This window comes from Eleutherodactylus coqui, chromosome 12, assembly GCF_035609145.1.
Source record: "Eleutherodactylus coqui strain aEleCoq1 chromosome 12, aEleCoq1.hap1, whole genome shotgun sequence".
Classification (NCBI taxonomy): domain Eukaryota; kingdom Metazoa; phylum Chordata; class Amphibia; order Anura; family Eleutherodactylidae; genus Eleutherodactylus; species Eleutherodactylus coqui.
In genome coordinates this window covers 94315412-94338633 of record NC_089848.1, presented here as the reverse complement: position 1 = coordinate 94338633, position 23222 = coordinate 94315412, and the positions used below count along the sequence as shown (strand labels likewise).

The 23222-nt window shown below is 45.5% G+C and overlaps 2 protein-coding genes across 2 annotated transcripts in view; one reads left to right on the top strand and one right to left on the bottom strand.

The window, feature by feature from the left end:
* The window catches only part of ANKIB1 (ankyrin repeat and IBR domain containing 1), a 119001-nt gene extending 117049 nt beyond the window's left edge, over positions 1–1952 (bottom strand). Inside the window, exon 1 of the mRNA XM_066585649.1 lies at positions 1664–1952. The gene's annotated coding sequence lies outside the window, so the exon portion shown is untranslated. The remainder of the gene's footprint in view (positions 1–1663) is intronic.
* A 372-nt stretch (positions 1953–2324) lies between these two features.
* KRIT1 (KRIT1 ankyrin repeat containing) overlaps positions 2325–23222 on the top strand; it is a 44872-nt gene continuing 23974 nt past the window's right edge. Inside the window, exons 1-2 of the mRNA XM_066584549.1 lie at positions 2325–2406; positions 13165–13291. The gene's annotated coding sequence lies outside the window, so the exon portion shown is untranslated. The remainder of the gene's footprint in view (positions 2407–13164; positions 13292–23222) is intronic.

Here is a 23222-nt window from a genome sequence, read left to right as displayed (position 1 = left end):
GTGGGCACAGTGCGCAGAAGACCCTTCCCCCTACCCCGAGGTGGGCACAGTGCGCAGAAGACCCTTCCCCCTACCCCGAGGTGGGCACAGTGCGCAGAAGACCCTTCCCCCTACCCCGAGGTGGGCACAGTGCGCAGAAGACCCTTCCCCCTACCCCGAGGTGGGCACAGTGCGCAGAAGACCCTTCCCCCTACCCCGAGGTGGGCACAGTGTGCAGAAGACCCTTCCCCCTACCCCGAGGTGGGCACAGTGTACAGAAGACCCTTCCCCCTACCCCAAGGTGGGCACAGTGTGCAAAAGACCCTTCCCCCTACCCCGAGGTTGGCGCAGTGTGCAGAAGACCCTTCCCACTACCCCGTGGTTGGCGCAGTGTGCAGAAGACCCTTCCCCCTACACCGTGGTTGGCGCAGTGTGCAGAAGACCCTTCCTCTTACACCGTGGTTGGCGCAGTGTGCAGAAGACCCTTCCCCTTACCCCATGGTTGGCGCAGTGTGCAGAAGACCCTGTCCCCTACCCCGTGGTTGGCGCACTGTGCAGAAGACCCTTCCCCCTACCCCGTGGTTGGCGCAGTGTGCAGAAGACCCTTCCCCCTACCCCGAGGTTGGCGCAGTGTGCAGAAGACCCTTCCCCCTACCCCGAGGTTGGCGCAGTGTGCAGAAGACCCTTCCCCCTACCCCGAGGTTGGCGCAGTGTGCAGAAGACCCTTCCCCCTACCCCGAGGTTGGCGCAGTGTGCAGAAGACCCTTCCCCCTACCCCGAGGTTGATGGAGTGTGCAGAAGACCCTTCCCCCTACCCCGAGGTTGGCACAGTGTGCAGAAGACCCTTACCCCTACCCAGAGGTTGGCACAGTGTGCAGAAGACCCTACCCCGAGGTTGGCACAGTGTACAGAAGACCCTTCCCCCTACCATGAAGTTGGTACAGTGTGTAGACGACCCTTCCCTTGACAGAATAGCACAGTACACAGAACCCATCCCTTGGCCTTAAGATTAGCAGTTTGTAGGCCCCTTCCCTTGGCCAGAGGTTGGCACAGTGCACAGACTTCTTGCCTAGCCACCATGCACAGAAGCCCATTCCCTCTACCTTGTGGTTGGCACTGTGTGGAGCACACTATATCAATGATAGGTTGGCATAGTGTGCAGATCTTTCTTGGAACAGAATGGAGCAATTTGCAGCCCATTGCCTGTTGGCACAGTGTGTGGACCTCTTCTATTACTCACCTGCCCACTGTGGACAATGCACTTGCCCCTAAAAGACAGGCACCATATAGCAAGTGCGCCCCTTGCAGGGAGCTATTGTCATTAATCTCCTGGCATATACAGTTACATGATAACTTATAGGACGTGCCAAGTATGAGGGTCATGGTGCAGGGCACAGGACACTGGTAAGGGGGGGGGGGGGGGCACAGGACACTGGTAAGGGGGGGGGGGGGCACAGGGCATTAGTGAGGGTTAGCAGGGTCTCACCCAACAATAGACCAAGCAGCCCCCCCAACCCACTACTGAGTAGCAGTGACCAGATCCCCCCCAGATATGGGCAGCATCCCCGTACCAGCCAGCAGCTGCCCCAGTAATAAGCGCTGCACCCCCAGTAACGAGTGATCGGCGACCAGCAATGCCCCGGTAATTAGTACCCTCCCTGCCCGGTAAGGCCGTGGCACTCACTATGATCGCAGACCATGCAGCAGGTCGGGCAGCATCTTCCGTGTCACGGCAGTCCGGCTCTCATCCCGCTTCCAGACGTCTCCTCCAGGGAGCGCACCGGTGCACACAGGCCCCCGACACCCGGAACAACTACAGCGACCCGGAAACCCGCACAGCGCCCTCCTCCTGCCGCTCAGTAGTGCACAACACCGGTTGCCCAGCAGCGAAGATACCGCCCGACCGTACCAACCACTGACCCCCGCCCTCACTGACCAACCGCCAGCCCCGGTCTACCGACATCCACCGAGGATCGTCACGCCCACACTCCCTGACCCCGCCCACAACCCTCACAACAAGTCCTCTACGTGTCCCGCCCACTGGCTCTACAACCCGCCCATCTTCTATGACTGGCGGAACGTAAACATAGATAAATCCCGCCCCCAGACAGTCTTGGGGACGCCCATCGGGAGTGACTAGTTTGAGCAAACCCACGCCTAATAAGCACACCACGCCTCCTCCTACTCTACAGAGTTCAGATGCTGACCACGCCTCCCACCTTCTTACTGGTTTACAAACGGCCACGCCAGTTGCCTTACTGCGCAGATCCGGACTTTCTGAGTAACCACGCCTTTAACTTATAGCAACGCCTCCCGTATCACTCACACCACGCCCCCTTGTTGAGACCACGCCCCAGGAAGACATGCTGGCGAATCTGGGAGAGGCTGATAAGGGATAACCTACTGCTGGAGGGATCGTACCAGACGGTAGGTGTTTGTGGCCCCTCGACCGGCCGTAGTGTCCTCCCCACTGTCTATATAGGACCAAATGGGAAAAGTTATGTACATGGGGGGGCATAGAGCGGGCACTTCCTCTATGTACTGTATGGGCCGAGGCACCTACAATAGTATCTAATTCATCTCACACAGCAGCCCCCGTGACGTCATAGCACTTAATATAATACCCTTAAAGGGAATGTCCACCTCTGAGTGCCATTTATGGTAACTGAAAAGTTGAGCCACTTTGTAATATATTTTATTGGGTATTCCGTATAGATGTGGAGTTACATCCTGTATTATACTCCAGAGCTGCACTCACTATTCTGCTGGTGGAGTCACTGTGTACATACATTACTTATCATACATTACATTACTTATCCTGTACTGATCCCGAGTTACATCCTATATTATACTGCAGAGCTGCACTCACTATTCTGCTGGTGCAGTCACTGTGTACATACATTACATTACTTATCCTGTACTGATCCTGAGTTACATCCTGTATTATCCTCCAGAGCTGCACTCACTATTCTGCTGGTGGAGTCACTGTGTACATACATACATTACTTATCCTGTACTGATCCTGAGTTACATCCTTTATTATACTCCAGAGCTGCACTCACTATTCTGCTGGTAGAGTCACTGTATATATTACTTATCCTGTACTGATCCTGAGTTACATCCTGTATTATACCCCAGAGCTGCACTCACTATTCTGCTGGTGGAGTCACTGTGTACATACATTACTTATCATACATTACATTACTTATCCTGTACTGATCCCGAGTTACATCCTATATTATACTGCAGAGCTGCACTCACTATTCTGCTGGTGCAGTCACTGTGTACATACATTACATTACTTATCCTGTACTGATCCTGAGTTACATCCTGTATTATCCTCCAGAGCTGCACTCACTATTCTGCTGGTGGAGTCACTGTGTACATACATACATTACTTATCCTGTACTGATCCTGAGTTACATCCTTTATTATACTCCAGAGCTGCACTCACTATTCTGCTGGTAGAGTCACTGTATATATTACTTATCCTGTACTGATCCTGAGTTACATCCTGTATTATACCCCAGAGCTGCACTCACTATTCTGCTGGTGGAGTTACTGTGTATATACATTACATTACTTCTCCTGTACTGATCCTGCGCTACATGCTGTATTATACCTCAGAGCTGCACTCACTATTCTGCTGGTGGAGTCACTGTGTACATACATTACTTATCATACATTACATTACTTATCCTGTACTGATCCCGAGTTACATCCTATATTATACTGCAGAGCTGCACTCACTATTCTGCTGGTGCAGTCACTGTGTACATACATTACATTACTTATCCTGTACTGATCCTGAGTTACTTCCTGTATTATACTCCAGAGCTGTGCTCACTATTCTGCTGGTGGAGTCACCGTGTACAGACATTACTTATCCTGTACTGATCCTGAGTTACATCCTGTATTATACTGCAGAGCTGCACTCACTATTCTGCTGGTGGGGTCACTGTGTACATACATTACATTACTTATCCTGTACTGATCCTGTGTTACATCCTGTATTATACTCCAGAGCTGCACTCAGTATTCTGCTGATGGAGTCACTGTGTACATACATTACTTATCCTGTACTGATCCTGAGTTACATCCTGTATTATACCCCAGAGCTGCACTCACCATTCTGCTGGTAGAGTCACTGTGTACATACATTACATTACTTATCCTGTACTGATCCTGAGTTACATCCTGTATTATACTCCAGAGCTGCACTCAATATTCTGCTGGTGGAGTCACTGTGTACGGAGTACAGGATACGTAATGTAATGTATGTACACAGGGACTCCACCAGCAGAATAGTGAGTGCAGCTCTGGAGTATAATACAGGATGTAACTCAGGATCAGTACAGAATAAGTAATGTAATGTATGGACACACTGACTACACCAGCAGAATAGTGAGTGCAGCTCTGAAGTATAATACAGGATGCAACTCAGGATCAGTACAGAATAAGTAATGTAATGTATGTACACAGTGACTACATCAGCAGAATAGTGAGTGCAGCTCTGGAGTATAATACAGGATGTAACTCAGGATCAGTACAGGATAAGTAATATATACAGTGACTCTACCAGCAGAATAGTGAGTGCAGCTCTGGAGTATAATAAAGGATGTAACTCAGGATCAGTACAGGATAAGTAATGTAATGTATGTACACAGTGACTCCACCAGCAGAATAGTGAGTGCAGCTCTGGAGGATAATACAGGATGTAACTCAGGAGCAGTACAGGATGAGTAATGTATTGTATGTACACAGTGACTCCACCAGGAGAATAGTGAGTGCAGCTCTGGAGTATAATGCAGGATGTAACTGAGGATCAGTACAGGATAAGTAATGTATGTACACAGTGACTCCACCAGCAGAATAGTGAGTGCAGCTCTGGAGTATAATGCAGGATGTAACTCAGGATCAGTACAGGATAAGTAATGTAATGTATGTACACAGTGACTCCACCAGCAGAATAGTGAGTGCAGCTCTGGAATATAATACAGGATATCATCTTTTTCTACATCCTAGGGATTGGTGATGGTCAGGCCAACAATCCTGAGCATGGATGTAACCAGGATTCCGTTAGTTTCCATCATTTTGTGTTGAAAAGATCAACGTTCTTCTTTCCAACACAAAATGCCAGATACAAATGGACAACGTGGATACGGAGCTGTATTGGGAATGGAGTGTCACTCCTACAGGTCACTGTCATGTCACACAGCGTCCTTGTGGATAATAGGTCATAACCAGAGGCGTAACCTGAAGCTCCTGGACCCCAATGCCAAACCTGTAGGAGGGCCGCCAACTATAACGCTTTATTCCCTATATGGAGAATAGAGGCCTTATGGGCCCCATATGGGTCCTGGGCCCGGGTGCAACCGCATCCCCTGCATCCCCTATAGTTAAGCCCCTGGACATGATTGTAAGTGAAAGTACAAGAATCAGTAAGCACAGTGTGTACACGGCGTGTAAAGCCACCTTTACACGGAAGGATTACCGTTCAAACGAGCGAAAGTGAAAGAGAGTCTAAACACGAGCCAACGACCGAAGGATAATCGTTCTATTATCGCTCGTTCTTCATTTTGTGCAGACATAACACCCATCGCCGCTCGCTCACATATCGTTCAGTATAGGCTGCGCTCGTTGAGTCCTTCTCAGTTACGTATACAGCGAATGTGAACCATTTCTCGTGTGAACGAGCCGACGATGTATCTGTCTGAATGAACACAGTGTACAAGTGAAGGAGCCGGCGGTGACGTCATTCGCTCGTTCAAGCAATAAATTGTCTCGTCTTGAAGTACCCTAAGTACTTACGGGGGGGGGGGGGGGGGGGGGGGTTGAGCCTCCAAGATCACAGTCTTCTATTGATGAACCAGGAAGATCAGGATGAACAGTGCTATAGGCCCCTTCCACGTACGTGTGAAGTAGGTCGACCCTAGTTTTGCATTACCTTTTATTATCCCTTGCCTTTAAGATGCTGCCATTAAGTTTGCAAAAAATCATATCACACGGTATATTTAAAGGGGCATTCTAATTTTGTTAAGTGATACCATATTGCCAGGATATGCCATCACTTTAGGATTCGTGGGGTCCGACTCCTGGGACCACCTCCAGTCCTGAGAATAAAGGGGCCACAATGTGGCTTTAGCGTCCTCTTCGCTGTTTTTCCCTGATCAGTGGCATGCAGCCCCATTTAGGTGAATAGGGTCGGCTGCAGTCCCCTGAAGATCTGGGTGGGCCGGGACCCCACTGTGTAGGGGAAACTTCAGATCGTCTTACATGGGAGAACTGTCGGGCGTTCTAACACAATGATCACTTAGTGAATGGAGACAGAGCTGCCGGAGGTCACATCCCAGCCTTCATTCCCAGTAAACAGGCAGTCAGTGGTTCATAGATGAACGACTGCCTGTTTACACGGCTGCAAAATCTTCAGCGTTTGCGCATCAAGATCAGAGTCAAAATCTGCACCGTTGATGTTGATTTTGACTCGAAATCAGCTGTGGATCCGTGCACCCTCAGTGCAGCACACATCTGGAACTGCAACTGAGCGCCGTCGCCAACACTCATCGCCATTTCCGCATCACATGACCAGCGGTGGTGCTCATTTATAGCTCTGGTGTCCGCTGCATGGGCTGAAATCAGCTACGGATTTTCACTTGGTTTTTGATGCAGAAATGCTGCAGACTTTATCGCGGAAAATCCGCAGCATTTCTGCCATGTGTGAACATTTCCTTAAAGTGCCATATACCCTGTTTCCCTGAAAATGAGACATAGCATGATTTTTCAGAATTTTTGGGGATGCAAAATGATTTTTCAGGCTTTTTGAGGATGCTTGAAATATAAGCCCTACTCCAAAATTAAGCCCTGCTAACAGTTCATTTAAAAAGTCAATTTAAATAGTGTCCAGGCAGCTATACATGTAAAAAAAGTTAAACTTTTTTGAACAAAAATTAATATAAGACCCTGTCTTATTTTCAGGGAAACACGGTTGTATGAATGGTCAAATAAGGGTCATACAGTTGTCTAAATATCTCGGTTCTTCAGTGCCGCTGCCACAGTACACTCCAAATGTATATACTGTACGGTAATACTGCCATACAATGCTAAACATGTAAGTGCCGTCATACCGAGCTCATAAAATACCAACATAGAGCGACTCCGTAACGGCTTCATGTAGAATGTAATCTAGTGGCAATACAATGTCTGAATACTAACAGGACGGAAGCGCACCGCGGCACCATGGAAGTGCTATTTGGAAACGCCGCAGTATTTTACAAGAAACGGATTTTGAAGTTTGCGTGTTTAATTCGGGAAATGGTGACATCATTTGGGCCTTCTTACTTTTTTGCGCATGCGTGAGGAAAGCAGTGAATACGGATGCAGCACAGGCATAAAAAAAACGTATGCACGAACCAAATACTAAATACGCATGCAGTGAAAAATGTGCGATTTGCATGCACTAAAAATCGCATACACCGGTGTGAATGTGCCCTCGGTGGTCTCAGCATCCGTGGTGCCTCAGTTGGCACAGGCTGGGTGATGCATTCTGCGTGCCACCCCTGAGGCTGTCCCTATACTGCATGGGATTATGGGAGGTCCTACATTTGATTAGTAAGGTGGTTTATTAGAGTAATTCTCTTTTTTGGATCATTTCTATTCTAGTTTTTTGCAGCCTCTCCCTGCAGCATTCTGTATGGGGAAGAGTCAGGAACAGGTAACATTACAGGGAAGTGTAAACAATGCAGGGAAACACGATCCCCAGGTCTCGCCGCTTCCTGGACGTTTATTTTCAATGTCTATTTGGAGAATTGCTTTGTACGGGCTTTTTTTTATTAAATGATTTTTATTAAAAATGTAGTCTTTTTTTTTTTTTTTATTTTATTTTTTTTTTAATATACATCTATACCTCCCCCCCCCCCCCCCTCCCCCCCCCCATCTTTTGTCTCTCACATCCCCGACGGGTAAATCAACTAGAATCAGTATAAGCAGTTAACATAGTAGGTGTCAGATATCTCTTATTACATAGTGCCCTTAAGAATATTAAAGGCCGGTCTCGCACAACCGGATTTAAATTGCAGATCCCGCGATCGCCGTTCGGGCGTACAATCTGCGGTAATACGTGGGCATTGAAAGGCATGTATTTTTTATACACCGCAAGCAAAAGGAAAATGGCAGGTATGCTCTATTTTACTGCGGAATCTGCTACCGTAAAGCCCATTGCGCTGTATGGTCGCGAATATACTTGTAAATATAAATAAATCAATCTTTGTTAGTTATTTGTATAGTGCCAACTTATTCCACAGCGCTTTCAGGTAATTTATTTATTACCCCCCACCAAGCTGGGTACTCATTTTACCAACCTCGGAAGGATGGAAGGCTGAGTCAACCTTGAGCCGGCTACCTGAACCATATAGGGATTGAACCCACAACCTTCAGGTTGTGAGCGAGAGCTGAATGGCAAAGGGCTGCCTTTTCTGGTGTGTCATGTTTTCTGCTTCAGTAAACGGATGGATGTTGGCGTGTCAGGCAAGAAATATCAGAGAACAAACACCCTGCAACCATTTCTGGCAGAAGACAAGCTAGTAGTGATAGTGTTATGGCCTGGGGACGTTTTTTGTGGCATGCTCTGGGCCCACTCATCCATGTGAGAGCACGCTCAACCGATTATTGGTTATGAATCCATCCTTGCAGATCACATACACCCACACATGCTGTTTGTCTTCCCTAGGGCAGATAGTATCTTCCAGCAAGACAATGCAATCCGTTGTAGTGACCCAGAAGGTCCTACAGGGTAGTCAAAAGAGTTATCAGGTCCCTGGGACCTCACAATGAGCCTCTAGCGGATATAGGAGGTGCCCCACCTGAGATAGATACTGCTGTTCCTGGAATGTACACCAGCAACAACTTAGTGATTGGAAGACAAGATAGTCAGGCTTGTGATTGGTGCATTGGTTGCTTCGCAGCACCAGAGCCCGAATGGAAAAATAAATTCAAGTGTGCGTAACCTGTAGGAGTCAGTTGGAGTTTGGGAGCAGAAGAGGGCAGAAGCAAAAGACGAGCAGGAGAGGATTATAGTGTGGTGAGACAGTGAGTGTGTCATCAGAGGAGATAGAGGCAGCAAGAATGTAGAGTAGCAGAGTTTCTCTTCCATCCTGAGTAAAGAAATCAGAGGCAGTCGGAGAGAGGCCATTACAATAGTGAGTGTTACCTCTCCTTGCGCAGTTAGCTGACAGTGGAGTATAGTCTACCCTTTACGAGCCCCTCCAGTCTGTCGCCGACAGACCCAGAAAAAGAAAAGGGAAAATCTTTATTGTATTCAAATAACCTTCACTCTGAGAGAAGTAAGAAATCGGACACTGTGTGAACTGTCTCTATGATCTAACATTTCATAGTAAACTGTGTGCCTTCAGTTTACTGGCATCTAAGTGGAATTGTCTCATTATTTCACTACCACAAGTAAGGTTTTTCTAACAGAAAGGCACTGGCGTCACGTACAGACATCATCAGTCAGTAAACAAACTACGCAGACACTTACCAACCGTCTGCTGCGCAAGTCGCCATATCTGTCAGAGTAGCTGCCACTGTGACCAAGCGTAAACTAACACCACCCAGTCGAGCTACCACTGGCTCCTGGCTAGAAATGTCCAGCAAGGCTTCCAAGTACTTCCCGGGCCAATGGGCTCTCGGGTGTAATACGTGGCAAAATAGAACCGGCAGCGTTCTTTTTTACGCTAGCATATTACGCAATTCAAATGTGGGCAAAACAGTATTAAAGCACAGGAAGGATTATTGTTGGGGCGACCTGCCAACATCTGCGCCCAACAGATCGTCCCGTGTAAAAGGTCCCTAACAAAAGGGATTTCCGAAGAGCAATTACTTTACCTGATCGCCGTGCATGGAGCGTATAGGCCCTACAGTAGTCGATGCCCCCCCGCTTTGGGAGCTCGGGAGTTTAGTTACATACATGCACGTATATAAATTGTTTATAACTTGTTTGTCTACAATAAAACAACCCTTTAAGGCTGCATGTTCACGGGCGAGATGTCCTAGCGAGATCCGCGGCGATAAATTGCCCGTGGAGCTCGCATGACACGCTTCCCATAGGATAACTGTGGAAAGCGCTGCCCGACATCAACGAGTAGAGAATCATAGCGATTCTGCGCTTGAGTGATCGCGGCATGCCTTGATTCTCCGCGGTGAGCCGATCAGTGCTCCCCCCTCCTCCCCTGCGGCGGACAGGCGGCCTTAGGCAGCTAAAAGCCTCCTCTCCGCTCGAGGTTGACCATACGGCATTTTTATTTAGTACAGGAGAGAAGCCAATATCATGTGGTTTCCTATGTGTTGAGTTTGATTTCTAATTTAAGATTGTTGTTTTTACTTTTCTATAATTAGACTGCTGAAGGCTATAATTAGTAACGCAAATACCACCTTAAATCATACAGAGGACACACAGTGTGAATGGTGTTTTTTTTCCCATTACTTTGCCACTGCTTTTAAACCACCACTATAAAGTGTAGGGTCACCTTGGAACATAGTCTACCTTATATAATTAATAGAGATGAGCGAGCGTACTCGGTTCCGGTGTTTTTGCACTCGAGCACTGCTTTTTCCAAGTAACTGACTACTCGGACGAAAAGATTCAGGGGGCGGCGTGGTGGAGCAGGAGGTAGCAGTGGGGAACAGGGGGGGGCTCTCTCTACCCCCCCCCCCCCTCCCCACTACCCTCTGCTCACCCCCGCCGCCCCCCGAATCTTTACATACATTACATTACGTATCCTGTACTGATCCTCAGTTACATCCTGTATTATACTCCAGAGCTGCACTCACTATTCTGCTGGTGGAGTCACTGTGTACATACATTACATTACTTCTCCTGTACTGATCCTGAGTTACATCCTGTATTATACTCCAGAGCTGCACTCACTATTCTGCTGGTTGAGTCACTGTGTACATACATTACATTACTTATCCCGTACTGATCCTGAGTTACATCCTGTATTATACTCCAGAGCTGCACTCACTATTCTGCTGGTAGAGGTACTGTGTACATACATTACATTACTTATCCTGTACTGTACTGTGTATATACATTACATTACTTCTCCTGTACTGATCCTGCACTACATGCTGTATTATACCTCAGAGCTGCACTCCCTATTCTGCTGGTGGATTTACTGTGTATATACATTACTTCTGTACTGATCCTGCGCTACATGCTGTATTATACCTCAGAGCTGCACTCACTATTCTGCTGGTAGAGGTACTGTGTACATACATTACATTACTTATCCTGTACTGATCCTGAGTTACATGCTGTATTATACCTCAGAGCTGCACTCCCTATTCTGCTGGTGGAGTTACTGTGTATATACATTACTTCTCCTGTACTGATCCTGCGCTACATGCTGTATTATACCTCAGAGCTGCACTCCCTATTCTGCTGGTGGAGTTACTGTGTATATACATTACATTATGTATCCTGTACTGATCCTGAGGACAGTAGGCAGCCGGGGCCACCTTCAACCTGCGGACAGCAGACAGCCGCGGGCCCTGGAGCCTTAGGGGGCCACAAGGTTCCTTTTTCCTATAGGACACATTATATTTGGGGTCCTGTCACACACTCTGCACTGAGGCCCGGCAGCTTCATGTTATATCCCTCTTTATAGGAAAAGTTCCAAGACGGATGATATAAAGTCTGCTAAGATTTATCTTAAGGATGGAAAATGTTTTTTCAAGTGTAGAATTTCCCAGCCTGCGTAAGGCCTGGCATTTCTCCACAACCTTCTCCGGGGATGCCATACGGAAAATACCAATTTCATGTGATTAAGGAAATTGGGCTATTTTAGCTGATGCTCACAAACTCTTCTTCACAAGGAGGTCAGATATAAAACCCTCCAAAAACATGCTGGCCTCATTTATCCAAACTGCCTAACAGTAAGGCAATCCGTACTGCCCATGGCAACCAATCACAGCGCAGCATTCATTCCTGAAAGTGTGGTGGTAAAATGAAAGCAGATCTCTGGTTGGTCGCTATAGGCGAGAAGGACAGTCCTACTGTTAGACAGTTTTGAGGCCCATGTGGGAGAGAATGAATGCAAAGGAACAGTAGAACAGTCGCCGATCACAACCAGTCTAACTTGCATCTAATACTGGGAGTACAAGAAATGGGAGCTGCAATTTGATTGGTTGTTTGGGTGACAGAAAGTTTTACTTTGTAATAGTTGTAATGAATGTCCCCATCTTTACAGGTCCCTCTTGCCTCCTTGTCCCATCTGATCATGGCGATGTTTTCACTACTCTTCTGAAATACTCTGTGCCGCTGGGTGACCCTTTTGCATCCGCTAACCTCCTGGTCTCTTTTTGGCCATTTCCTAGAAGGAGCTTAAAGGGAGTTTCTTGTTGCCAGAAAACTCCCTTAAGGGCTCCTTCACACGGGCATATTTGCACTCCGCACGCAATATACAGAGCATAGAATCCATTGATTTTAATGGGTTCGTTCACATTTCCATATTTTCCGCGCACATTTAAGGCATGCCAAAAAAAATAACCCGCAGCATGCTGTACTCTTCTGCACATTTGCACACCAAAGATCCCTATGAATGTCAATGGGGAGTTTGAAAATGCGCGTACAATACGCAAGGAGATGCGTAATACGCTGCATAAAAGAACGCATCGGCAACTCATTAGACGAATTAGTCATTTCAATCGTCTTTTTTTACACCGCGCAAATGAACATGCTCTGGTTGGAAAAACGATAGTAAAACATGCCGATATGTGCGCAAAAAAAAAGCATACCGCAAAATCAAGGCACTGAGGTTGCGCACAAATGCGCATACGCTCTTGTGAAGGAGCCCTTACACGATAATCTCCTGTCTACTTTTCTCAGGGTCTCTGACCTCCTTCTTGCCTCCATCATCACACTCCCCTTGTAGATAATCACCACCCCACACAGGTTGGTCAGATTCATTGATCTTGCTGGGAGTTGTAGTTCCCGTCCGTCTGAGTATTCTTGCTTGTACCTGGGAAGGGGCTGTATCAGGAGACTGTGTGATCCCATGTGTGTTGCCGCAGTCAGTGCTGCGCTTTTATCCGAGCTGTCAGGGGATGGCGCTCCGCTCAGGGGAGTGGCGGGCTTGTTTTCCTGTGACAGGAAATATACGTGTTTTCATCATAACCTTCTTCTTTCAGCCGCAGCTTGGTCCCATCAGTCATCTTCATCAGTTCTGCAGCAGGAGCATGTGAAGCCCCCGGGGACGCCGGAGACATGAGGGTATCATCATCTTCATGGTGGGAGTCTTGCAGGAAGAACATATAGGTAGTCTGTACTAATATCAGCTTTGTATTAAAGAGCTTTCAGTTCTACCCTGTTATACTATACTTTGTTACAATGCTTCACTGTTTGCATAAACACTGCTTGATGTCAGTGAACAAAAGCATCCTTGTATCCTTGTTTAACCCTTTAAAGACGAAGCCACCCTTTTTTTTTTTTTTTTCATTTTGGTTTCTTCCCCTACTTTCCAAAAATAATAACTTTTATTTTTATTTTTTTATTTTTTTTTTTTTGTGGGACGAGTTATATTTTTAATATTTAATGTACCATATAATATACTGAAAAACTTCAAAATAATTTTAAGTGAAGTGAAATGGAAAACTATTACGGTCAGTAAGATTATGACTAAACCAAATTAAAATATTTTTTTTGTACTACTTGAAATATAAGGCCTACCCTGAAAATTATCCCTAGTTGCAGAAAAAGAAAAAAAATCTGTCCGGCTCCTCTCGGTCCCTGGCAGTTTTCTTCTTTCTCGTGGCCGGGGATTGAAAAATCCCCGCCTCCTGAAAGCGCTGGCTCTGATTGGTCACAGTGCTCAGCCAATCAGAGGCAGCACTCAGCCATTTATTGAATGGCAGCTGAGCGCTGGCTCTGATTGGTCACATCGCTCAGCCAATCAGAGGTAGCGCTCAGCCATTCATCGAATTCAATGAATGGCTGAGCGCTGCCTCTGATTGGCTGAGCGCAGGGACCAATCACAGCCATTCAATGACTAATCGGCTGTGATTGGTCCCTGCGCCTAGCCAATCAGAGGCAGCGCATCCAGGAGGCTGGGATTTTTAAATCCCCGGCCATAAGAAAATGATGCAGAACAGTGCCGGAAAGTCGGGGAGAAGACGTTCCGGAGCCCACCAGCGCCGCTTGGTGATGTAGATTTTTTTTTTCATTTTTTTCCAGCAGCTATGGCTCATTTTCAGGGAAGGACTTATATCTCAAGCTCTTCCCCGAAAATCCCTGCTGAGGCTGCCTTGATCCCATTGCTTTCAATGGGGCGGTAGCAGCACCAGCCCCAATTGAAAGCAGTAGGATAGCATCATGCTCTTCTGCCACAGCTATGGCAGGGGATTCTTTTATCCCCATGGGGAGTACCCTCATCACTGAACACTTTGATCGTGCTGTCACAGTGTTCAGTGATGAAGGCACCTTCATGAAGCAGCTGCTCCAGTGAATGGGCAAAGTTTTATGCGCAAACTTTACCCGTTCACGCATAAGTGAGGAGCACATTTTTTCACACACATAGGCGCGCAAAAAAACACACTCGTCTGAATGATGCCTCAGATTAAAAAACAGATTAATAATGTCCTAATCTTTGCAATCCACCACCTTCCGGTACACCAGTTACCATGATCCCCTGCTAGTTTGTATTGCACCGTGTGACCGCAACAGCCCGGCTGTATCGGTGATAGGTCTCCAGTGGTTTCCTTATCCGGAAGCCAATAGCTTGGGGCAGCAGTGACACCACTACGGTCAGCAATTGCCTGTTGGGGATCACTTGGTGGTGGGTGACATTTTATTGTGCTGTTTTTTGGCATGTGTCTTGCTCTTTCTCAGCCCTTTAGAGTGTAAGCTCTTGTGGGTAGGGTCCTCCTTTATTACTTCCCATGATTATAAGGCTCTTCTGAATGTATTGGCTATATATAGATAAAGATTCTTAGTAGTTCAGTCCACAAAGCTCCTATTTCTTGGGTCCATGTAATAATTAATCTACTCACATGAACATTACCTTTTCCCACCGCTCAGTCCGCGCCGCTCACCTCCCTCTGCGCTCGCTGACATTTTGTTGGAAGCTCTTGTTTTGTTTGTTCCTCTTCATTGATTTCTCTTTATTTTTGCATTTCTTTTCTGCATGTTATTAATAGCGACTTAAATGGCTTCATCGATCTCCGGCTCATCATTTATTTAGAGGCAGGAGATGCATGTAATAACGTTTATATCAAATCATCACTGTCAGTCAGTAACATCTCTTACCCCAAGGTAAATGTGTCCCCAGCACACGGCTGTTTTGTTCTATGCCTGTCCTTAAAATATCATTAAAGGGATGTTCTGCTTGTAGACGACCCCTTTTTCTCAAATCTCCCTGTAATAGAGGGGTCGGACAGCCGCCTTTATCCACCCCTCTCTACCACCAAACCTGGCTCTGCAAAGATAACTTTCTAAAGAATTCATGGATGCCTCTTATTTTTATTGGTGACAAAGGGGCCTTTAACTTAAATGGGGTTTCCTAAACTCTTTTTGTTATTTTGCAGCATTGCAGAGATAAAATTGTAGAAGGCATTTAAAGGAAAGCTCCACCTTAAAGGGAATCTTTCACTAGGTTCATGCTGTTCAAACCATGTGCAGGATGAAGTCCCAACAGGCACACATATCTGATTTATTCTGAAAGGCTGCAGTATTTTATCACCACCTGCCTTTTATCAATCAGAGAACAAACATGTTTGCTCTCTGATTGTTACAATTGATGGTCTTTTTTTTCCCCAAAAAAATGATCTCACATCTGCACTCGTGGTTCTGCTCTTCCTGCTACATTCGTCTCTGGACGGAAATGAACAGCCCCGGATGGACCCCTTTGACTATAATGGGTTCTGCCTGCTAGCCTCGCCCCCTCAATTGGCTAGAGAGAGATTACTATAATAACCCTTCTACCCGTCCCCTCTGAAGCCCCGCCCTTCTCTCGGGGAAACCCAGTCTGACATATTTCCCCATATTTGGAGAGATAGGAGGTGGAGCACCCTCTATCTCTCCAAATATGGGGAAATATGTCAGAGATCCCCTGTAGCTGCGCTCTCTCTCAGGGGGTATTCCTAGCCTGCTTCGCGATCTTCTTCTATTGCTTTCAATGAGGCCAGTGCTGCCGCTGCTGGCCCCATTGAAAACAATGGGCGATATCGCACATTCTTCTTTGAGATGTGAAGTTAGAGTGAAAACATCGCTAATAAGAATGAAACCATTGAAAATCATTGGTTTCATTATCATGTATTTTCACTCACTCTCACATAGCAGGGAAGTCGTATCGCCGGTGTGAGCCCTTAGTCAGCATGGTAAATTCTGTAAGGAAAAAAGCTAAAACGGAAAATGCCAAAATAGCCATTTTCTGTTCATCTCACTTCTCCAAAACAGGAATGAGAAGTAATCAAAAAGTCTTTTATGCCACAAAATGGTACCAATAAAAACTACAAGAAGCAAGCCCTCATACAGCGCTGTTGACAGAAAAATACAAATACTCTGGTCTTAGGCCTCATGTCCACGGGCGAGTCGGATTCCGTGCAGGAAATCCCGCAGTGGAATCCCACCCTACCCGCGGCCGAGGACTTTATTTGACCTCTTCCTGGTTTTCAGCATCCCGGCCGGATCTTCTTTCTTCTGCACAGCGGATGTGTTTCGGCACGCGGGCCGGAGCACATGAGCAGTAGAAGTTTATCTTTTGAAACTCCTTGTTTCCCGCGGGATCCGTCGCACCTCCGCAGTGTCAGCTGTGAGTGTGCCGCGGATCGGACGGCTTCCATTGACTTCAATGGAAGCCGTAAGTGCGGAATCCGCAGAAAAATGGAGCAATGCTGCAATTTTTTTTTCTGGAACAAAAGGTTCGCACAACAAATCCACATGCTTAAATTATTTTGCGGGGTCCCATGATTCCCTATGGGCAGCTTGATTTGCGGCTCTCCCACGCGAGTATCCCGTGCGAGTTCCGCACATCTAACCCGCCTGTGCACATGAGGCCTTAGAATGTGATGCCACACAAAAAGTCTATTTGTGAAAAAAAGTGTTTATATTGTGTAAAAGTGTAGTAAAAAAAAACTCCATAAAATTTGTGGTTTTATCATTTTAATTAACCCCTAGAATAACTATAATAAAATATTTATACCCCATGGTAAACAGCGTAAAAATAAAACCCAAAGAACAATGTGGATTTTGCTTTTTTTTTCCATTGCCCACTAGCAAAAAATTTACCAATTGATTGCTGGCTAAGCGTCAGCCAATCACAGCTAGCACTCCATGAATGGCTGTGATTAGTTCAATCACTGCCATTCATTGAGCGCTGGCTGTCACTGCCATTCATGGAGTGCTGGCTGTGATTGGCTGACGCTTAGCCAATCGCAGACAGCGCTTCAAGGAGGTGGAGATTTTTCTCCCCTGGCCAGAAGAGGAGAAGATCACTGCCGGGGACCCGGGGAGAAAAGGTGGCCGGGCTGACAGCGCAGGACAGGTGATGTATGAGTGGTTTTGTTTTTTTTCTTTTTCTTTTTTCTTGCAGCCAGGGCTTAGCTTGGAGCTGTGACAGTAGAATCTCTTCCTGTCAAAGTTGCATCGCACGAAAATCACATTTTCATGCGATGCAACAGGGAGGAAGGCTCCATAGGGAAACATGGGCTACAAAACCTCACGAGTCGCGTGCATATAGCGGGACCCCTGAGGTTTTTGTGTCGTTTTGTAGCATGCTACAAAACATGGCATGTGTGAAGTAGCCCATAGGAAAGCATGGGCTTCACATACATGCGATCTGTAGCATTGTAGCAATGCTACAAAATCGCGCGATTTTGTCGCCTGTGTGAAGGAGGCCTATAAACTAAGTTTATGAGCTGAAAGTAGGTGACCCGTGGATGTGAGTTTCATACTTGCCTTGCCCATTGTTCCTCCAATGGGAGAGGTAAGCATAAAACGGGCGGACTACTTAGCAGTGCTGCATTACACGGCAGCTTCCAGCGGTGACACTGGGGGAGCGGCAGGTAAGGTAAGTATAACACTTACATCCCCCGACTAAACAGGTCACCTACTTTCAGCTGTTAAGCTTAACATATAGGGCTCAAAGTAGATTCCATTTAAGTTATGACTGATGGAACACAAAAGGGGAAATGGATGTAGTGGTTTTTAAAAGGGTTTTCCCATTACTTAAAATTGCTCCACAGCGACTCTTCCTGGTTGCTGTTGGCCAGGACATGTGACTGCTGCAGCCAATCACTGGCCACAGCAGTGACCTTCTATATCCAGTGATTGGCTGCATCAGCCACATGTCCTGGTCAGCAGCCACCAGGAAGTACACAGTGGCTTTACAGCAATTTTGAGCAACCCCTTGAAGGCTACAATTAGTTACGTCAGTAAGTGGTTAAAAATACACTTAAGATGGCCGAGTTATGTGCCAAATACATTTACATGAGATATACATTAAAGTCTACAATAAAAAAGTCACATTTTTCGGGAAGGTTTTTCCAATGTGACTTAGAGGGTTACATGATGTAGGTAGGTTAGAAGTGGGGGGCAGAAAGAATAAAGAATGACTTTACTATATGAGCTGATTGCTCATCATGCAGCTCCTTGTCATTTTAGTTGTAGTTACACTTTAATTAGTCATTTTCTTATGGTCAGTCGTCTACTATTGATCCCGAGAGATTCTGGATTATCAGATGAATAGATGCCATATTAGAGAAGGTCTATGAGTTGCATATAGGCTTTTTCTCCCTTCCTGCAGTCCAAGGCCCAGGGCAACATCTCTCTAATTACATTTGTTTTTGCAGAGACACCTGGAATGTCTCCCGGAGTAGTTATGCTGCTGCTTCCTATTCCCCACCATGATGATTATGGCTTCTAAACAGAATAAAATCCCAATTTGGCCCTTTCCACTTCTTAATGCTGCTTCTCAGATCCCATTATCTCCATCTATACAATGACCATGAGGTCAGGCCGCTCATTTCCGTTCTCCCATTACTGGCTTTGGCTAAAACTAATATTCCCTCTATTGGTACAGAGCGGCTGAATTCGAGCTCGGCATCCTTTGGCTCTGATGTTATAGCTTATTTTTCTGCAATACCAGAAGAATGCGGGGTATTACTGTAAATGGATGCCAGATGCAGCCAATTACAAGTGTTGCAATACTCTGCAATTATCTGGAGGGGGTTTAATTACTATTAATTAATAATGTAATACACCGAGGCTCTGTTACATCATAGTGAGGCTCTACATTAGTAAATGCTTTGGCCGGAGGAATGCTGAAAGAGTGGAGTTTGATGCGAATCCGCACGCAGATTTAGCCCCTATAAATGACGTAAATCTGCATGCAGCGCCCGACACGGTTTCTTTTTTTCCGATATTATTGTGCAGATTTTCGTAGCACTCAACAGAATACTAAAATGATTTGCATTTTGCAAATTTTTGCATGAAATATGCACCAAAATTCTGCTACGTGAGCGAGGAGGTTATTACTCCAGTCTGCCCTCTAGTGGTTATGCTCAGTCATGAAGAGTAACGCTGGTGGGATACACCATCTTTACAGGTTCAAGGGCTGCTTTGTCAGACTGTTCCTCTTCCAAGGACTGCAAGAAAACATGTCGGCTCACAAAAGCATATATAACGCAGTGTTTTACCGCTGTCTGAGCAGGCGATCGCTGTGTAGGGCAGCAGTTTAGCACTGCGTATGACAGCGTATCTCACACACGTTGTCATGCGCACTGTGACTTTTTTTTTATTTCTCACTCTATTAACAGCGTTGTATATAAATGCTACAAATACGCAATGTAATTGCGCACGTACAGCATTTATTACATGCCCATAGAGAACAATAGGGCTCTATCACGTATAATACGCGATAAAATAGAACATGCTGCATTCTTATTTACGCACATATCATACGCAATAAAAAAACACTAGTGTGAGTGGGTCAATGAAAATCAATGTACTTTCATTTACTCCATTTACCACGTAATACGCAGTGAAATTAAGCTATTGTGAGGCTGCCTTAAAGGTAAAGTGTGAATGTTCTCAGCGAGAGAAACCAAGTAATCCTGTAGATATGATACCTTTTAATGGCTAACAAAAATACATGATGTTTATTGCCAGCTTTCGGGCCTTCTCTGGACCCTTCGTCAAGCTAACTGAAACTGATTTGGATGCAGCATATATATATGAGACTGATTTGCACTTCAAAGCTTAAAACAATACCAGACAAGTTGAGCAGAGAAATAAATACTCAATCAGTCCACTGAGCTAAGGAATGTGACAGTTTTATGACATCTGTTATCTCTCCTTCAAGCCTGCACATAAAGGAGATTAAACAATACCTCTGCAGTGCCACCTATTGGATGGCAGCATTCTTTCAAATCAATTTCTGAATTTTTATGAAGTTTACAAACAAACAATAATTGGGAAGAGGACATCCCTCTTGACCTCCTTCAGACCTTTCATATTCTCCACTGATGCAAGAACCCCGCTCCGAGGTTCATTCCATGCTTAAGGGTATCAAAAATGGCCATAAGTTTTTACTCCCAAATTCTTCTGTGACGCTGCGACTTAAAGTTGCCCTTCAGTATGATAACTCTCATCTGCTCTATGCTGTGTCCGTGACCACAAAAATGTTTTGCTACAGGTAATACTGTCTTTTTCTCTCTAATTAAGTGGCGATGAGATCTCATCCTGGCTGTCAGTTTTTGTCCTGTTTCCCCGATATAAAGCCCCCCAACAGGACATTTACTGCACAGGATCAGGTACACAACATTGGACGTGGAAAATGTGAATGTCCCCGGGATCTTATAGTCCTGCTGTGTGTTGGGGATTTGTATCTTGTCCGTGGTCCGTACATGTGAGCAGGTCTTACAGCTCCTTACCTTGCAGGGATAAGTTCCTTTTTGTGTGTGTGTCGGAGGGCAACGCACTCCTGATTATAAGGTTCCTCAGATTTCGAGGTTGCCTGTAACACCGATGAGGAGGGTCCAAGTGCAAATCAGTCTTAAATTTCTGTGTGTGAACATTTGTAATTAGGTCAAGAGGGGTGTCGTCTCTGCATTTGTATATATATCCATCCCATCCAAATCAGTTTCATTTAGCCTGATGAAGGGTTCATAGAAGATCTGAAAGCTCGCTATGACATCATGTATTTTTGTTAGCCAGTAGAAGGTGTCATATCTACAAGATTACTTGGTTTCTCGTACTGAGAGCAATCACACATTGCTCTAGTGCCTAACATGGTACCAAACCCCTTTTTCTTTTTCGTTTTGCCCTAAAGGTAGTCACATATACTAAAGGTATACCACAAATGTTCCCCTTTCTGCTATCCCACTTGATTGTAGCTTATGGAACCTACAGAAATAGCTGGACAGTCACATACAGGGGTGCTTTAAAGTTTGTGAACGCTTTACAATTTTCCATATTTCTGCTTATACTTGACCTAAAACTACATCAGATTTTCACTCAAGCCCTAAAAGTAGAAGAAGAGAACCAAATCAGAGAAATGAGTCAAAAATATTAGACTTGGTCATTAATTTATTGAGGAAAATGATTCACTATCACATGTTTGTGAGTGGTAAAAGTATGTGAACCTTTGCTTTCAGTGTCTGCTGTGACCCCCTTGTACAGCAATAACTGCAGCTAAACTTTTCCGGTAATTGTTGATTAGTCCTACATATCGGCTTGGAGGAATTTTAGCCCATTCCTCCCAACAAAACAGCTTGTATTCTCTTATGTTGGTGGGTTTCCTCCCATGAATGTTTGCTTCAGGTCCTTCCACAACATTTCTATAGGATTAAGGTCCGGACTTTGACTTGGCCATTCTACAACTTTATTCTTCTTGAACCATTCTTTTGTAGAATGACTTGTGTTCTTTCGGCCGTTCTCTTGAGATTCCGCTCACGGACAGAAGTCCTGACAATTTTCCTTTTAGAATTTGCTGGTATAATCCAGAATTCATTGTTCCATTAATGATGGCAAACCATTTGGCCCAGATGCAGCAAACCACGTTCATGTTCACACGTAGCGGAGCTTCTGCGAAGGATTCTCTACAGCTGTAAAGTTTGCGTCAAAATCCAAAACAGTTCCACTTCAAAAACAGAGTCAAAATCCTGGATTTTAGCCTGTGCAGCACTCCTCTCACCTCCTAAATACTGCCCTACCCAGAGCACCTCGCACACCAGGACCTGCTACAGAACACCGCCTCCAGTGTTCATGTGATGCCTCTTTCGCATCACATGGCCGGTGGTAGCAGCGATGTTCAGTAGCAGTTTCCATTGTGCACCTCGCTCTTGGTGTTGGCAGTAATTGGGAGATGGGAGGAGTGCTGCACGGGCTGAAATCAGCTGCGGTTTGGACACCTGATTTCAAGTCAAAATCCGCACCATTGGTGTTCTCTCTTTTTGCTGCAGAAATGCTGTGTGACCATAGCTTTAAGCTAAAAAGCTCTATTTTGGCTTTGTCTGTCCACAAAAAAATTGTTCCAATAGCCTTCTGGCTTGTCCAGGTGATCTTTAGCAAATGGATAACAGACAGCAAGCAATGTGTTGTTTTTATTTTTGGAGTGCAGCAACTTTCTCCTTGCAACCCTGCTATGCACACCATTGTTGTTCAGTGTCCTACTGATGGTGAACTCATGAACACGAACATTAGCAAAGGTGAGAAAGGCCTTTAGTTGCTTGGAAGTTACTTTGGATTTCTTTGTGGACTACTATACACCTTGCTCTTGGCATGATCTCTGTTGGTTATCCACTCCTGGGGAGGTTAAAATGGTCTTGAATATCCACCATTTGTACACAATCTGTCTGACTGTGGACTGATGGAATCTAAACTTAGTTTTGTAACCTCTTCCAGTCTGATGAGCATCAACAACTCTTCTTCTGAGGTCCTGATTGTCATCCCAGTGATTGAAAACACCTTTCTCTAATTTCACCTTCACATGATCTGCTAATCCTAAAGGTTCACATACTTTTGCCACTCAGACTTGATATTAGATCATTTCCCTCAATAATTAAATGGCTAAGCCTAATATTTTTTACTCCTTGGTTTGATTTGGTTCTCTTTATCTCCTGTTGAAAATCTGATGTTGTTTTAGGTCAAATATAAGCAAAAATATGGAAGACTCTGAAGGGTTCACAAACTTTCAAGCACCACTGTAAACTAGAATACACAGAACCACACTAATGCACAGTCACATCTCCAC